General features: G+C 37.9%; 1 long non-coding RNA gene across 1 annotated transcript; it reads left to right on the forward strand.

The window, feature by feature from the left end:
• Positions 1–11,945: 11,945 nt before the first annotated feature.
• On the forward strand, positions 11,946–13,763 carry LOC148022338 (uncharacterized). Its single transcript, XR_015694324.1, has 3 exons — positions 11,946–12,079; positions 13,481–13,632; positions 13,725–13,763. It is a non-coding gene; the product is annotated as an uncharacterized LOC148022338 (long non-coding RNA).
• Positions 13,764–19,542: the final 5,779 nt, after the last annotated feature.

Consider the following 19,542-nt stretch of genomic DNA (forward strand, 5'->3'; position numbering starts at 1 on the left):
GCAACGTATAGTATTAAGAATCGTGCGATTTTTGCGCTCAGCAACACCATTTTGCTGAGGAGAATAAGGAACTGTAAACTCATGATGAATACCTTGATCCTTACAGAAGTCATCAAATAGATTGGATACATATTCACCGCCATTGTCACTGCGAAGCGTCTTTATAGAGAATCCAGTTTAAAGCTCCACACTTATCTTGTATTGTTTAAATATAGATAAAGCCTCAGACTTATGTCGAAGAAGATAAACATGTGTGTACCGTGAGAAATCATCAATGAAAGTTATAAAATATCGATATTGAGACTTTGAGGCAGGAAAAGGACCGCAAATATCGGTATGAACCAAATCCAAGAGAGCACAGGAATGTGATGAAGTAGAAGTGTGGAAAGGCAAACGATGGTGTTTTCCAAGTGCACAGTACTCACATATTCCCATACGTGGATGAGATTTAAGATCCATACCTTGCACAAGACCATGACGATGAAGATCAAGAATTTTGGCAAAATCGGAGTGTGTAAATCGTTGATGCCATAATTTGCAATCTGCATCTCCAGGGACAGTAACAACATTTGCGACTGTATCATTCAATGATAGCTCAAATAGATTACCATGTCGAGGAGCCACTGTATAGTATGCCCGTCTTTCTCTATACGACATTGATTATGATCAAAGCCAACAAACAAACCAAGATCAACTAGACGAGCAACAGAAAGAAGATTTCTTTGCAAATCTAGAATATGAAGAACTCCTCTTAATATTCTAGTGGATGAAACAGTCCCCAGATATAAATCACCCACTCCTTTGACTTGACAAGTCGTATCATCCGCAAGGTAAACAAACTTCTTGACAAGAAGAGAATGATAATTGTGAAGCCACCTGAATCAACGATTGGTATGTCATGTTTCCAGTGGCACCTGAATCAACGATGAATAGAGAACCATCATGAACATGAAGTACCTTTTCTGGAGAGATATCATAATGGACGAAATTGAGCTCCTGATGAGTATGATCATCATCAGTTGTAGTTTGTTGAACAATATAAGCTCGAGAACGTTCTTCATCATATCTGCGCTTATAACAACGACGAGATGGATGATCTGTATGTGCACGATAATCACAAGGAGGAAAACTTTTGGACTAGTGAGGTTGCTTTGTAGTAACTCCATGCTCCTCATCATATTGACGTGCCCAGCAATCAGAAGCCACATGACCTTTCTTATCACAATAAGAACAATGTTTGTTAGGATAAGCAAGACGAGAAGATTTACTACCTGGATTAGGGTGTCCACCCTGCTGAAAACGTGAAGCAGGACGCTTGCGAGCAACAAAAGCAGCATCAAAATCCCTTTGTTCCCGAGTGACCAAAACAACATCAGATTTTTTCAAATGATGGTCATGACGTTGAGAATATTCAATAAGAGATATACATGCTTTGTCAAAGTGGATATCATCCTTGTTAGACAAAATAGTGATGATATTGTCATATAAAGGATCTTTGATGGTATGAAGAAGTTGAGTAACAATCCGATTTTTAGCAACAGGAGTGCCGGCAGCACCAAGCTGATTGATAATGTCTTTAAAAGCCTCGATATGAGAGTGCATAGAGGTACCAACCTTATATTGAAGATTCTTCAAACAAGTTTGGAGATATAAAATTTCGGTGACCGATTTCTTCTCAAACGTTGAGATAAGATACTCCCAAATAGCATGAGAGGTTTTCAGATGAAAGGCATCCAACATAAGTGAGTCAGGAAGTGCAGACAATATATAACGACGAGCCGCTTTGTCACGACGAATCCAATCAGTATGATCAATTTTCCATTGTTCAAATAATGGACCATCAGTAATCACAGAATTGTTATTCATCACATCAATAGGTTGAACTGGGCAAGACAGGTCGCCCAAAACAATATCAAATAATTCGTCACCTTCAAGAATTAGCATAATCTTTGCTTTCCACCCAGGAAAGCCTTGTCCTTGGAAGAAGGGAACCGAACGTTGGCCAGACGAATATCCGTTAACAATTACGCAATTGGCCATGCCTGTATGTCGAGAGAAAACAAATAAGATGAGATCGCAGAATCTGCAAACCATGATCAAGACGAGCGTAGTTGAGACGCATGACAATCAAAATAGGGATATGCACGTAAGAACGACGAAAAGTATTGAGTGACTAAAAAGAAAGCCCGAAATAGAGAGGCGTAACGTGCAAGACGAGATGACGCATATAAGAAAAGTGCTATTTTGGTCGAGCAAAGAACGTGAACGATAATAAAACATCGCTAAAAAGAGCAAGATGTTTGCTTGTCGTAATCAACATAATTAACGAAGACGAGCGATTAATAAACTATAATTGGGGATTAACGAACTGTAATTAGAAATACAATTTTAAATAAAGAATGGCAGATTCGAGTAGAATTGCTGTCTTGAATCCTGAACTGTCATAACTTTTGATCCAGAACTCCGATTGACAAGCGGTTTTGACAAAATTCGAGAGCACGACGAGAGCTACGCACCTAGACCTGGTTTTGTTTTCAAAGACAAAATTAACTAATACTTCTAATTTGAACAAGTTCATGTATCAAATCATCACTTGTGCAAAGAATTCAATCAAGTATAAACAATGAAACAACTTATCTTCCTAGTTGTTGCTACGCATCCATAGCTCTGATACCATGTTGAGAGAGAGAGAGAGTACGAGAGAGATACACAAGACATGCTCCCAAAGAATGATTCATATTGATGTAGAGTTAGTATATATAGGTGAGACCCAAGTCAAGTGAGAGATGATATATATAGTTGTAACAGAAAATCGTTTATGGTGACGGCTCCGCAAGCAAAGGCGATTTGATACAAGACACTATAGCATTTCCTGCAGCTAGCACTGCACAATCGACGCCAGCAGAACATAGAACCCCATGCCGTAGCGGCACCAGAAGCGGGGAAGTCGAGAACCACGTCAGCTTCAAGGATATCATGCTGGGATGCGGACACAACAACACGGACATGAACATGGGAGCCGCAGGCATCCTGGGACTCGGGGTTGGACAACTGTCTTTCGTACAGCAGGTGGGCAACCTCACAGGCCACACCTTCTCCTACTGCCTGCCGACGAGAGGGCTCCCGGAGCTGAAGAGCAACAGCAGCATTGGCGTGGTGCATCATGCCTCAGGCCTACTGACCTTTGGTGTGCCTCCGGAAAGCACATTGCAATCCTTGCAGTTCACGCCAATGACGCCCCACCCACCGCAGCCTTTCTACTACGTGTCGCTGCTGGGCATCAGCGTAGCGGGAGCAAGGATTCCGATCCCAGCGTCCGAGTTCGTGTTCGACGAGATGACGGGCGGCTATGGAGTCATCGTGGACTCCGGCACCACCGTCACCAGCATGCCCAAGGCCGCCTACGAGATCTTCCGGGATGCCTTCGTGAGCGCGGCCGCGACTCGCGGCCTCCTCCGATCCAATGCCACCCTCTCCATTCTCGACACCTGCTTTGGAACCCCATTGCCGGCCGTCCTGCAGCACGCCCAGAACTGGGAAGATATCGTGCTGCCCGTGGTCTTCCACTTCGAGGGCGCCGACCTCCCTATCCCGTCCTCCAACCTTCACAACAAACTCTAGACCACTTACTATATAGAAAGTTCACACTATAACTAGGAAGAATAGCAATCAAACTAGAAAGAATGTAGAATTTTCTAGTTATAACTAGATAATTTTGTCATCACGAATCTCTTCTAACTAGTAAATCCCTTTTTCTAGATAGTATCTAGAAAGTTGAAGCCTTATCTAGTAACATTATCTAGTAAGTTATTGTATATCTAGTAACAATATCAACATAACTAGGAATTTCTTTTTTCACTAGTCATAACTAGCAAGTACTATCATCTATCTAGGAAATTATGGATAGTCTTTCAAGTTAACGTAGACTCACGATTTTGCTAGGTAAAACTAGTAAATAAATATTAGTTTATTTGAAATTTACATTTGTATATTACTCACTTATGAGCTAAGCTTTCGATTCCACACTTATAGCTATACTCACTAGTTTGTGTAGCCTATGCTTAGTCTAGCCTATCCATAGCTTATATATAGCCTAGCTTATACATTAGGCATAGGATAAGCACATGCTAGGTTAGGCATTGGCTCGATAATATAAAGTAGGAACATTATATGCTATGCATAAGAATACAACTTATATATGGCATTTTCTAGGCACAAGGTAACCATAGAATAGGATAGGGTTGCGTTAGGCATTGGCTCCTAGCATATGCTTACCCTATGTCTAAACTCTTCCTAGAATATGCTTAGACTATGTATACACATAGGATTGGCTTATAGTATGCCTAGTATTTTCCTAACTTGCCATATGTGTACCCTATGCCTACCCCCTGTGTATTTATGTTAGACATACCTATGTCTAGCCACTCTATAGCCTTTATCAGTTTGTCTGTACGAGGAGCCTATGCATATACCTTGCCTATATAACTAATCCAATCTAAACCTAAGCCTAAGCTTAAGCTCTACCTTACTACGAGCCTAGCCCTAACACTAACCTTTAATGTAGTATAAGCCTAGTATATATTGAGTCTAATTCTAATTTAAGGTAAAGAATATAGAGAGTAAGATAGGCTTATACATCATGTGTTACTTCTAAAATAAGTTGTATTTAGTCATTTTGTGGATTCTCATTAATTTTGACCTATTTGTAGTACAATTCTAACTTTTTATATGCGTGATGATGATCATATTGTGCTAAACAGATGATAATAGGCAATTAATTTGTTTTGCTTTTGGTGAGCAAATAACTAGACAATTATAGAGATGTAATGATTGTAATATTGATCACTAGTGGAGTGCAATGTGAAATTATTACTATTAGGAGATTGTTATCACATACAGCTATTTATATGCTTTAGCTTTAAAGTGATTGTACTCATCTATTTAGAGTGCATTGTTGTCTCTATTTTCTTTTAATTTATTCATATTCATTAAATTTTTCATTAATTAATTGTAATTATAATATTAAAAATAAAATATTAGAGCTAAGTTTAGGCTTATGTTAGAATTAATCATTTTGAGTGTGATTGAGTCGTCTTCATTTACACTGTTTGCTAGTTATAATATGCTTTTGTAATTAATTTGGCTCAATTTTCCATTGCAATCATCGCTTTGATACCATGGAGTTGATTCTTACACATGGTCTATGATCATAGCAGCAAAGTAATGGTTGAAGTATTGGTGTAGTGAACCACTAAACCACATACTTCATAGATTATCTTAAGGGACTGAGAATTAGCAAAATTAGTTGAAGAAGTTGATCTATCACTTGTGCACAAGTAACTAGCTTATTGACGAGTGGAGTGTTGTTCCCATTGCATCGAGCAGCATTTTTCTCACTTGGCTATAGGTTGAGGTGTACATGGCATCTCCCCTATATCATAAATACCTACATGAGTCTCATCTTGCAACATATCTACAAGCTATCAATATTGTATGGGTATATATTTGCATCAACCATGGCTAAGCATGAGCATTCACCACATTGGTTAGTACCCTTGAACCACACTGTCTTTTCCCTCTTCATCATGCGGACCACACATTGCCTTTTTCACCCAACCACTTAAGCACCTTAGTCCACTCAACTACTATGTAGATAGGCCACATGATTGTTTAGCCACATTGGAGAACTCGATCACTTGAAGCACATCCTCCTAACTACTTGGAGCACTTTGGCCACATGTTTAATTAAGCAAAAATTCAAGCACACTCTTCCACGTGCACATACTCAATCACATAGTCACGTAGTTGCACAATCATGCACTTTATTTCAACTCACTTTACCATCTCCACTCTCTTACCCTTGATCACGAGGCACCCTCTGACCACATTGAGAACTTCATTTTTTTATGACAATAACCTCACTCAACAATTTAGGCCACATTAGGCACTCATGAATCACTCTAGGTAGCATTAGCACATGATTATATAATACTTAGATACTATACCACCATCACACTCTACTACTTAGTGCTCATAGCATAGTGATGTGGATGGTTTTGGGAATGGGAATGGGAATGGGGATGTGGACTAGAATTGCCCTCCTTTGCCACCATCAAAGAGGGCTCTTATAAGTGGATGAGATTGGGATGTGGGTTGGTTTGAGGATGGCAAGCTAGAAAATGGCCATCCCATGTCATTATGGCTCATAGCATTTTACTAAAAGAACACCTTATCCACTCGATTACTTAGACATATTGAAGCAGATGATTACCTTATGCACTTAGGTAATATATAGGGCCAAATTTGCACGATTCTTGGACAAGAGTGCAAATACTTTCACACATTGTAGATGCATTTGTACACACACTTTCAAGTACCTTAGGATCAGAACTAGGGTACAAGGTCTTTGGGGCAATTTGTACATGTGTGAGAGTAAGATGCAATACATTAGTCCACATGTACATATCGTGTCTGGAGAAATTAAAGTGAGAGTGTGGATCTTCTTCTTCAAGCTTCTATGTGGTTCTTTGAATTCTTCTTCAAGCTTCTATGTGGTTCTTTGAATATGAATTAGCTCTCTTATAGATTAGGAACCCTTCACATTAGCAAATCTTATAGGAAAAAGGATAGCATGCAATCTATTGATTTTAGTGGGGATTAAAAGAATAAGGGTATATAGCACATGAAAGACAGTGTGGAAGAAGAGGTTTTAGTAATGGCTAGCAGGGTTTTGCATGTTTTCTACCTAATTAGCTATGAAGCCAAAGAAGCTTTGTAAGACCTCCATTGAGGCAGCATGATGCATATAGATATCATCAAGATAAGGTTCCTTAAAAAGGACATCTGTGTTGGTGTTGCCTAGCTCTATGTGTATTCAAAGTGTGTTGCACTCGCAAAAGGAAAATATTTGTTTGACAAGTTCCCAGTACCAAACAAAGTCTCTTGAAGTGCCTTGATCACTAGAGATAGGCAAAGCATGGACATGGTGCCGAAGCTTTGAGATGTTTTGGCAACATCTCAAAGGTGAGTGTCTACAAATTTGGTCACCCATACTTGCATTATGAAAGCTTGTATCAAAGAAGGGAAAAAAGATACAAGCCAAGGTACACAAGCTGGGGCTTATTTAGTCACTTTTGGTTGCATCTTCAAGGCATGTGGATGCATAGAAGTGGCATAGAAGGGCTAAGAAATACACATGATATAGTAGTTGTGGCATTGTATTGGTAGATATGTGTGTTGAACTTAGCTTGCTTTCAAAAGCACAAGAAGTGTTTAATAAGCTGCCAACTCGAAATTTAGTTAGCTTACTAACCAAGCCAATGAAAGCCAAAGTTTGAGGCTTTGATCATATATTACACGACTCTTTACATATTGGAGGGATTTTGGAGCACTAAACATTGGAGGGATTTCGGAGCACTAAATATTGGAGGGATTTTGGAGCACTAATTAATGGTGCCAGGATACCATCATCGATCTAGACAAGGTGGCTCAAAAAGATCATTCGCTGTGGAGGTTGGGGCATAAACATGAGTCAACACTTGGTCACTCGGTTCTCACCAATTATTGAACTCCATTGCTAGCCCCTTTTCCTCTATACATGCTTCTTCAGCAATACATCTATAATATTTTTACTTGACAAATGTCATAGAGCATATCAGGCTCTAATACCATGAAGAAACTGTAAGCAAGAAGGGAATAGAGATGGCTCTAATACCTCACTTGACTATAGAATAGAGGGGTTTACATCCACCACTCTAAAGGTATTCTTGTTATTCAAAAATTCATGCCATCTTAGTCTTTCATCTCTTGCACTCAAGCTCTAACATACTCGTTCAAGCAATTGTTGCTTGCTAACTACAATTACTTTATCCACATCTACCACCACAATCTATTCAAAAGGAAAACCATTTGTTGGCATGAATGATAATGACAATTCACAGATAAGGCAAACATAAGCTCATGATTTACAACTTCAACAATTATGCAATCGCTCTTTTCCATTGAGTTCTTTTCATCATAATTGACCCCAATGCAAGTAATGAAAATAGTTCTCGTGTTAGAAGTAGCTCAAAGGGGTAAACAAATCCATATGAAATCCAAAAGGAGAGTAAGGGAGGGAGTACATATATGACAACCAAAAAAGCCAATTCAAGGTACATTAGTAGGCTGTGTACTCACCATCATGCTAGATGACACTTCATAGATTATCTTAAGGGACTGAGAATTAGCAAGATTAGTTGAAGAAGTTGATCTATCACTTGTGCACAAGTAACTAGCTTATTGACGAGTGGAGTGTTGTTCCCGTTGCATCGAGTAGCATTTTTCTTGCTTGGCTATAGGTTGAGGTGTACATGGCATCTCCCCTATATCATAAGTACCTACATGAGTCTCTTATCAAAGAGGGCTCTTATAAGTGGATGGGATTGGGATGTGGGTTGGTTTGAGGATAAGCTAGGTCTAGGATGGCAAGCTAGAAAATGGCCATCCCATGTCATTATGGCTCATAGCATTTTACTAAAAGAACACCTTTTCCACTCGATTACTTAGACATATTGAAGCAGATGATTACCTTATGCACTTAGGTAATATATAAGGCCAAATTTGCACGATTCTTGGACAAGAGTGCAAATACTTTCACACATTGTAGATACAAGCTTTTGTGTAAATGGCTTTTGTGAATGTACTATACTTTGAGGTCTCTTGCTAGTAATTCCTCTAAGTTTGAATGCAGCCTACATATTTTCATTGTTATATAGGACAATCAAAAATGGTAAAGATCATCCTCTTCTTGACTTTCCTCTCACAAAACCCTATTGTGCATTATAGGTAGTTGAAGCTTGTGAAATCAAATGGGACAAATATGAGGACTTTTATCTGATTTACATAGCAACCAATAGGCCCAGTTTTCAAAATTGCATGTCCACACTCTAGGTAGAGGTTGTGCATCCGTCATTTGGTTTGTAACCAACCTTATAATCCATCTCTCTCTCTCTCTCTACCCACCCGGGCCTTGTCACCCTCATGAATATGATGGGATCTAAGTAACTCTACAAAGTTCACTTCTACCACATGGGTTAAACTTTTTGATATATGGATTGCCATAAAATTTTAGCCATTAGTACCAATTGCATATCACAACAATAGCTAAAAAAGAGTACATCTAGTAGAAAAACTTAAAACATAAAATATTATTAACAAATTGCGATTTTGATTGGGGTGTTGCTTGCTATGGGAAGAAAACTCTTACTTTGACCCCTAATGTATTACAACCTCTTTGTGTAGCTCAAATGACATTGAGGCCTTCTTTGTTATTGTCTTAGCTCTTTCTCTCAATATTCTTCTTTCACTTTGTCTCCTCTTGGAGATTTTAAATTTCCAAGGCAAAAGGCTTTTGCTACCAAGAAGTCTAGTCTTCTTCTTTATAGCTTGGACAATGAAAAAAAACAAATAAAAAAATTATAAAGATTGAGAGATTGAATACTATAATAAAGGAGAAAGAAGGAGAAATTAAAGAGGATCAAAGTCCATTGCCTCCACTTTTCATTATGCTCCAAAACAAAGAAATCCTCATCGGATATTCTCATTTTATTAGGGTCATAGGATCATAGGATAATGTGCATGCACAGTAAATCAAAACAAATTTGTATATAACATCTAATATAGTCATGCTTATATAGTCATGTTAAGTAATAACACATCACAATTGATAGGCTTAACCATTAGCCATGTAGTCAATCTCAAATAAGACAATGTCAATACACACTTGTAATGGATATGTTTATACACATCCAAAATGTACATGTGCTGTAAGATACATTTGTGCATTTTGATAACTTTTAATTCTTAGTCACATAGCACAAATCGTTTACACATCCACAAATAAAATATCATTTTTAACAATATAAATATTTCCTTATCACATTAAAACAAAGAAGAATCTCAATTCAACTCAATGACATAGCTCTAAATCTTGAAATTCCCCTCAAATCCCCCTTGAAGTGTGGGATATACCTAGCATCCATACAAGCACAAATGGTTATCAAAAGTTATTTGAGCCCCTTACAAACTAGATGAGTTTAGAAGGAGAAAGAAATGGAAGCCCCTCTCTTTCAACAGCTCCTTTCTAGATTTAAGGGAAGGATTCAACCTATAGCTAAAGGATGCTTGGAAACAAACCAACAATCCAATGGATAATCCAATGTAGAACTAGATGAGATCCATAGATACCATCATTGAGATTATCAATATGTATGGCAAAAATCAGGATTGACTTTAAAGAGGGTTGCATGTTAGTAGTTAGCAATGTAGGGAGCATATTATTACGACTCTTACTAAGTGTTCTAGTAATGGGATGTTTTATCAACTTCTCAAAGACGTGGAGCATTACATGGAGGATTTGCAAAAACATAAAGGTGAAGTTGCCAAAACTTAGTCTAAGGGAAATGGTATCTTATGGGGTTGGTGCTTCAACTAATTGATTTTATAAATTGATGAAATAAAAGAAGCAACAAGAGTTCATCACTATGATAGATGATCAAGGAGGAATCGTGGAATTTTTGTGGATGTTTCAATCTCTTTAGAATGTATTTGTAAATGGTCTATGCTTAGGTCCATTTGAGGTAAAGAGGTCGATGTGAAAGGGTGTCTCATTGCCCCATTACTCTTTGCCACCATAATCACCAACCATTAAGAAAACACTTGGTCTCCCAATTCTTTGCCAATAATAACTAACCAATATTGTGAAAGTAGAGAAGCAACTAGTAGATGTAGTTGATGAAAGTGTATGAAAGTTTTCTAGAGCTATCTAGGGTTGTAACTAATGTGAGCAAAATCAAGTTTATTTACCTAGGATTGAATGAGTTAGCAAAGTTGCTAAGGGAGCCAGGCTTCCAAGTAGCATAATTGAAGCTGTAGTTGCTTGATTCTAAATAATTTGGGTGAGGGCAGGTGTGCATCTAGATGACTTTACATTACTATCTTTTCTATCTGCTTGCAGCCGTGCTGGTCTTGTTGTTGAAGGGCAAGGGGATTTGAGAGGCTTTGCTCCTCTAAAAGGATGAAAGAATTAATGAGGAAGCTACTTAGGTTCATGGATAAATATATTTATCCAAATGAACCATTTTTTACTTCTCATGCTCAGGCAAAAAATGGGCTGGACAGTGCATTCGTTAGAAGAGAAACTTCAATACTTGGCCAAAGGGGAAGGCTTATGGAACTTATGGATTCCTATCAATAGTGCAGCACTAGCATCAAAAATATTTTCTGGTAGTGTCTGTTCTCATGCAGAGAACGACAGACTACTTGGAGCTGGCTTGAGTAATCTGGAGTATGCACATCTTTGTGAAATAATGGGCCGCTCTTTATTTGCGCCTCAAATTTCAACTGTAATGCTCTAGAAATTGTTATTGGTAAAAAGGGGCTTTTTGAATGCATAAAAGCTACAAAAACTGAGAATAGTAAGATAAACACAGATAGAAAACAATGGTAAAAGGCTAAGAAAAGGGGGAAGAAAAAGCAACGAATGAGAAAAACAGGGGAAGAGGTTCGAATGTTGGAGGGAGAACTGCAAATTAGATGCAACGAGCGGAAGTTGTAGAGGAGACAGAAGGAATCGAAGAGGTGATACAATGGAGGTAGGGAGGGGACGAAGAGGAAGCTGTGAAGTCGAAGAACGCGGCAGCCTTTTAAGGATCATCGAGTGCTGCTTTGAGTGACGTCCAGGTTCATGCTTCTTTGTTGCCAGACTGATCTACAATTCAGTGATGATTACCAACTTTTCTCGGCAGTGTTAAACTAGATTTTCGTGTGATCAGCTGATCATCATCGCGTTGATGACTGCGTGTGGTAGCATCTCTCTTCCTGTGGGTCGCCCACTTCGCAATCATAGTAGACTGCTGGTGCTTCTGTATCAGCATGTTGGCCTTTGCCCCTTGCGCTGTGGATCTGCACTTTTGCTTCGCGCTGCACACTGTAAGACGGGGGAAACACAGACTCAGACATGGATCCGCTGAGGAAGCACCACAAAGTTTGAAGCAGAAGTGATTGACATTCCTCCAACTCCGAGTCATGGTGAAGGAAAGTATGCTGCCTTTCCCTTCTCGAACATTGGGGTTTTGCTCCTTAACAAGTACCTGTTGAGCATCTATGACTACAAGTACCCCATATTTTTTACCATGCTTCACATGTGCGTATGTGCTGTATACAGTTATGTTGCAATAGCATGGCTAGAGATTGTGCCAATGCAGTATATCTTGTCAAAGTAGCAGCTTTTGAAGATTATTGCTCTTAGTGTCATCTTTTCATTTTCTGTAGTGTGTGGCAACACATCCCTGAGGTACTTGCCGGTATCTTTTAACGAGGTCAGGTTTACCAGGTTTGGAAAATAGGTTCAGCTTTCTGAGGGAGAGATTAGGCAGCTTTGCCAGTATTCCAGAGACATCTTTCAAAAACCAAGTTGTTGAGTCCTGTGATACAAGAAGTTTCTTTTGGAGCTGCTTTTGTAGAGCTCTTGGAAGTCTTCAAATGAACAGTTAGATTTGTTTTTCGGGAAAGTAGATATTGCATATTCAATTTGTGGAGTCCTATATTAATGATGCAATACAGTTCTGTTTGTTGGTCATGGATGGTGATGCACAATCAGATCATTATTTGGAGTCCTCTGAAAAATTCTTCAGCTAGCTGCTATTTAGAATCACTTCCAGAGTGGGCTTTCTTGCTTCTTGGAGTTTCATCCAAGCAATGCTTTTGGGTCCTACATCCAAGCAGATACGATCCAAAGCAGGAATGTGCCCCAGCTCTCTTTACAACGATTTTCACTACAGTTGCATTTATATTGGGAGCTTTGACGTCCATAGTGTCGGGATTTTTGGGCATGATGATCGCAACATATGCGAATTCTCGCACAACTTTGGAAGCCAGAAAAGGGATAGGCAAAGTATTCAAAATCGCCTTCCAATCAGGTTCGGTGATGGGTTTCTTACTTGCTGCTAATGGCCTCATAGTTTTATACATCACTATAAAACTGTTCCAGCTTTATTACAAGAATGATTGGGAGGGCCTTTTTGAGGCCATCACTGGCTATGGGCTTGGATGCTCATCCGTGGCTCTATTTGAAAGGGTTGGAGGTGGAATCTATACCAAAACTGCGGATTCTTACTTGTGGTAATACTTGGCATGAAGCCCATGATGCAGGGATTCTTACTCTGAGCTTTGGAGTTGTGGCCCTCATGGGTGCTAACATTAATGCCATTCAAATTCCCCTTTTGGAATTTGGTGGTAGAGACTGTCTTGTATATATATATGATGTTTGCAGCTATTGTGACTTGTACATTCATAGTCTGTCATTCCTTTGTCAACATGGTGGTCATTTAAATCACTTTCAAAGTCCATGTTTTGGAGGTAGATATATTTTTTTTCTTATGCTATTGAAGAGTTTGTCTTATAGAGTACTTCTTTGAGCACGCTTGATTTTTGAATTTAGGTACTTACCTATAGATCAGTGGTGTTTTGCAACATAGAGGCAACAACAATGGGATCAAGAGTACACATTATCATCAAGAAATGGCTTCTCGTGGCATAGTTTATGATATGGATATTGATCCATACAACAAGATAGCAGTAACTGTTGGACAGGTTGGAAGTTCTTTTCATGGAAGGTTACCACAAGTTTTATATTGAAACATGATTGGCTAATATGTTAAGTTATTTGTCTTGTATGGTTTCAGGATAAGAAGCTGAATATGCTCAATCTTGCTAGTGGGAAGTCCGTAAGATGCTTCAAACCAGAAGGAGAAGTTGGTGAGCCCATAAAAGTATGAACAATGAATTCCTTGTTTTCACCTGCTCAATTTACTGTCAGATGGTGTAAAGAATAGGGAAAAAAAGGTATGTGTGTTTTGATGTTTTACGAATGGTGCATAAGATCAAATTGATGTTGTTTTTACAAGGATTTCTACTCTCTTCAAATAAGAAAGCTCAATATAATAAGGATTGAACCTTGTTCTTCTTAAGGTTGACCACTTGAAGATAATTGGCAAAGCCACATCTCTTTATATCTCACTTTTTCTGTCTGTAGATTTGCTACTTTTGATCTTTAAGACATTGGGTTTGTGTACAATATTTGTCATCATAGTTTCCGATGTCTTTTGCCCCTTTCTGTGGTAGGTTCGCATTGATCCTAGTGGGTCATAAGTAGTTTGATCACATTCTTATAAGAGCATGCACATGTATGACATATCAAATTCTTTTGAATCAATATGGGAGGCCAAAGTTTGTAGTGCAACATGTTTTTGAAATACTAACATCAACATATACGTTAATAGGAATAAATATGGAAACTCCAGCTGAATTTTTATGATGCCTTTGGTGCCCAAGAAAACATCTTGCTTCAATATGATGGTTTAGTTTGCCTCTAGGATTTCCATATGATGGTTTAGTTTGCCTCTGGGATTTCAAGTCTGCAGCATTGATAGCCAAAGTCAGAGCAACAACTATATCCATGCCGAAAGTGGGATTCATGTTGCTTCAGATGGAAGTTTTTTTGTTACAGCAGGTGCTAATCACTTGAAACATTGGACTATCAGGTCAAATGCAGGACATCAATGATCTGGAATAGGCTCAGGTCTTGTCCTAGATGGGAGAAATGTTAATCTTGGTAGTCTGTGTGAAAATTCTTTTGCGGTAGTAACATCTTGAGAAGATTCATGAGATGGAGATGTCCAACCGGTTTATGCCTTGACCTGCACAGGCATGCCCAAGTAGGCTTTAACGAACTTTTTCTATTTGGCACTGTTCTCAATTCTGCTACTAATTTAGTATAATTAGTGAATTGAGGATTGTGGTTGACACATATGATGTTCAACAAGAATAGTATGCCTTCTACATTGTGAACTTGCATTGAAAAAATGGGTTAATCTTAAGGTATCCTCTGATATGCAAGCAAGGATCTCTCTGTGGTTGCCTATCTGCAAACATAAACAATAGTTTCAGCTACTTGTTGCAGGTTCGACAAGGCCATGGTTTAGCCATTTCAAGTTTGCACATTGCTTTTGCATGCAGTGATGGTATTGTGCAGATTTTCATGCTTGAGTCTCTTGCATTTACTGCAACTTTTCCTTGACCAGCGCCATTTGGATTCCATGACTTGACAGATACAAACACATGCTCCTGAGTCCTACCTTGCCACACATAATGTAAATGGGATCTCATATCCTGATGCTGTTGCTTGTCAACTTGCAACATCGCACAAGCTTGGTAAGTTTTATTTTGAGATAGCATTAGTGAGTCCTTACATTGAGAAGAAACTTAAAGCTGCTAGGTGTAAAGTGCTTCATTTTTTGTAATACATTAGTCAGGTTTCTCTTCAATCACTATTTTTACATCAAATATTTTGGCTCTTCCAGTTGTTGTATATGTTGATCATAGTTTCTTTGTTTGGGATATTGAGAACTTTTCAAAGGTCAGGACCTCTATTCCGTATTGTTCAGGCCTATGCTTCTTAGAAGTTGTTAAGTTCTCTATTGAGTGGAAGATTAATGGTATCTGTAGCCTCTTTAACACTGTCTCTTTTGTGACCTTGGGAGGGTTTGTAGTGCTATTAAAGAACTTGTAAGTAACAACTTAAAAATGCTTGGGACATCAGAGGACATATTTGAATGCATTGCATGTATCCTCTTTGTCATAGGTTAGATCTGGCATGATACATAGCATGTATCACTTCTCTATTGCTGAAGTATTTTTGAAAAAGGCCATGGTAGTTATGCATCGTAGTTCAAAAGAATCATACTCTATCCTCTGATATGGTCATGTGGGGAATCTCCCCTAGCATACTCTACCCCCCTCCCTTGTTGCTTATAAGCACATATCCCACTCATGTGTTGATGAGTCACCTCCTTCCTTGAAGGAAACAGGGAGTGGAAAGGAATCACCTCATATTTAGACCTAGTCCCACCCTCCCGATTGATCAATGCCAAGTTTGGATTAGTTTTGGGTTGCATGAAAGTGTATCTTCCATGTTGGGTTGTTTTTCACCCATTTTGGGTTGTTTGGGGGCAGATCTGAAGGATAACTTAGTTGTGAGTAAGGGATAGGTGCTGAAGCTCTAGGATAGCAGGGCAACTTGATGTTGAGTAGATTCTAGGGCTGCAAATGACAGGATGCCCTAAAAACGAGGTTATTGACAAGTGTTGGTGCAGAAATTAGGGTTTCAGACAATAGAACCCTAATAACCAGCAAGTGACCTTATTTTTTATCTTTGAAACAACAGAGGTTGCTGTTACAACACTTTCTTGGTAGCATATTGAATTTCTCTCTCTCCTCTACTATGTTCTGCCTCTTCTTAGCAAATTTGAAGATATTCAACATTGTTTTGCTGAAATCAAGCCTTATTACTGCTGTAATTAGGGTTTTTTGTTGTCTCAAGAAGTGCACCATTGAATATTGGCCATTCTCAATTTTGCTCACCTGTTTGAAGGTGGACAACTCTTATATGCTCTTGGAGGTTTGGCAACAATGATGGGTTAGTGGCTTCTTTTGCTTGGCTGGCAAGCATTGGAGAAATATAATCTTCAAGTTGCACTTAGTGTATAGTGGCTCATGGTGCAAAAACAAGTTATAATAAAAGATAGTCATTGGAAGATTAAGCCTAGATAATGTTCATGTAGTAGAATAGGGACAATTTGGATTTCACATTATAGTTTGCTACTTAATTGGCAAAAATTCTATTATTCACTTTTACTTTATTAAAATCACTTTTTAAATAAAGTATTTTTCTAGTATTATTTATATAAAAAATATTAAAATGGCATTCTATGAGATTTGATTATGTCATTATATGCCTCCTATATGCTAAGTTTATATAATAAAGTTACTACATAAATGTGATATGTTATAATTTCTTATATGGTAACTTTTTCGATGAAGTTACTATATAGATAATGTCTATTTCTGAAGTTACTATATAGTAATTTTTTAAATAAAGTTACTATATAGATAGTTATGATAATAAACTTCCTATATAGTAAGTTAACCAAAAAAAGCTTTCTATATGGTAAGTTAACTAGAAAAATGTTTCTATATTGGAAACTATGTTTCTAGATTGGCAATCTAGTAAAGTTTGATTTTTCCTATATTAGACTCTTTCTAGTTATGTGGAAATCTAACTAGCAAATTCTCTTTTTTTTCCTATATAGTAAGTGGTTTAGAGTTTCTTGTGCTTCTCGTCGCCATCTCCGACTGGAGTAGCAACAGCAATAATACCAAAGGCCAGACATGCTTCGCCTTCTCAGCTCCTAGCAAAAACGCCAAGGAACCTGCCAGACTCACCATCCTTGGCAACATCCTATTGCAAGGTTTTCGATTCCTCTTTGACGGGGCCAACTCCCGGGTTGGCTTTATGACGGAACAGCAGTGCTAGGCTCCAGCCTCAACTGTCTTTAGTTTCTGTTTTGTTTTTCCTTTACGAGTCTCTTTCCTTTTGTCCGTCCTCCCTGGTTCCTACCAGATACACAAACCTTCACCTTCAATTTTTGGAGAGAATTTTGAATCAATTTACAAATACTTGTCATTTTTATGACTAAAAGTTTGGTAGAGTTTATAACTTTAATTTTTTAAAATATATTTTTAAAAGTCTATTTTTGAATTGGTTGGAGTCCATTTTACTTTTGGTTTTTTCATGAATGTTGATTCATAGATAGGGCCATAGACTTTATGGGCCATAATCATTCGCTTTTAGAAGATTACATGTTTGAAGAGTTTGTTCTATAATAAAATGATTTATTGATTAAACAAAGTTGTGCATCGCACCTTAATATTGCCATTCCGTCATTTTGGTACGGAAGATGTTGTAGAGTGGGTTTGTTATGGGATAGCAAGACGAGTGTCACTTATAAAATGAAACTGTAAAACTTGTCCATGTTTTTTAATTACATTTCTTGAAGCACAAGGGGAGTTCAAAAACCCAACTCAACATATATTCCTCGATATATTCATAACAAAACATTCTCTAAATTTAGTCTAAGCTTGCAAATGATATTCAAAGACTTCTATTTGTGATTGAAGGAGCAGTTAGAATTTGATTGGTATTAATAGTTTAGACCCATCCTACGAAATAAAGGATTGTAAGGTAAACATTATTCTTCATGATATTTCTACTAATTTTGATCTTAGGGATAAGAAATATAAATACATAGAGAAAATGCCTACTTTGTGATTCTCATGATATGCATGAAAAGCTAAATATAATCTACCTATTTCAAGTACGAAGGTTTTATATTTATGCTTCTATTTGTGCTCACGACAACATGATATGTGCATGTTGTCGTGCCGCTACACAAACACATTTTGAAAAACCTTGGAGTGCATCATCATCTAGCTTTCTTATTAATCTAGAGAGTCAATGTTCTATTAATCATTAGTATTAGTGTCCATAGTATGGATGGTTCAGAATTATGAGATTTTTTGACAATTTTAGTTTATTTTTTATATTTTGAATATTATGTCTCCTAAATGTCCTAAAAAAGTATTGTAAGCTTCTAGACAAGAATATCATACATAAAGTACGTTGCTTTTCAGTCAGTTTTGGAGATCTCGTGCAAAAAGAAGGGCTCCTAAACTCATGTCACATGCGATCGTAGTTTGAAGGCTCTAAACAACACTCCAGACGGGAAGAAAGAAGTGATGTGGGAGAGTTTTGAGCAAGTGTCTTATGGTTTTACGCCCCTTTCAGAGCCAAGGAAACCATGAGATTTACCATCTGAGTAGTAGATTAGAAGTTGATATTTGGTCCAAGTTTTTGGATATAAAAGGGTGAATCATGAAAGGTGAAGGGGAGACTCATTGTAAACAACTTTTCTTAATCAAGGATTGGTTTTGGGATACTTTGAGCCTTCAACCTCTTGCATGTATGTTGTTTCATCTCTCATTGATCTCTACTCTATATAATGTATATCATCATCTCCGCTCTTACACAAGAATCTACTTATCTCTTACTATTGTTAATCCTCACTTAAGAATCACTCTAACATCATATACATCTATCTATCCATTACTACTCTTATTCGCTCCCACAACTAGTGACTCGATGTCTTCCTAGTATATGCAAAAATTATCTTGACATCTTCTTGGTAAACCTTTTAATATGAAACAATTGGGGTGGGAGTTCAAAGCTATGACGAGTCTAGCTATTGGTGAAGGTGTTATGCGGCAAGAAGCAAATTGTAGATGTTTAGGGAGTTTGCAATGTATATGTGACAACAACAAAGCATGGAGAGGATGGAAGAATCTATAACAAAGGCACTTCAATAGGTGGTAAACAAGGTAGATCAATTTGAAGGTTGTGATGTGTCTAAGTATCTTAAGACATATGCAAAGGAGATGGAGTTGAATAGGATTTGAGAGCAACAAATCATTAGCAAGTTTTGAGTGGGTTGTTGTTATGGAGATAACAACAAGGATTGGAGAGACACAATAGGCACATGCTAACAATTGGGACAATTTCAAGAAGGTGTTTAAGGAGAAATACTTTACAAAATATCTAGAGTAGGT

Source organism: Lygodium microphyllum, chromosome 17, assembly GCF_053477565.2.
Source record: "Lygodium microphyllum isolate KBCC chromosome 17, Lygodium_microphyllum_v1.1.10, whole genome shotgun sequence".
Lineage (NCBI taxonomy): Eukaryota > Viridiplantae > Streptophyta > Polypodiopsida > Schizaeales > Lygodiaceae > Lygodium > Lygodium microphyllum.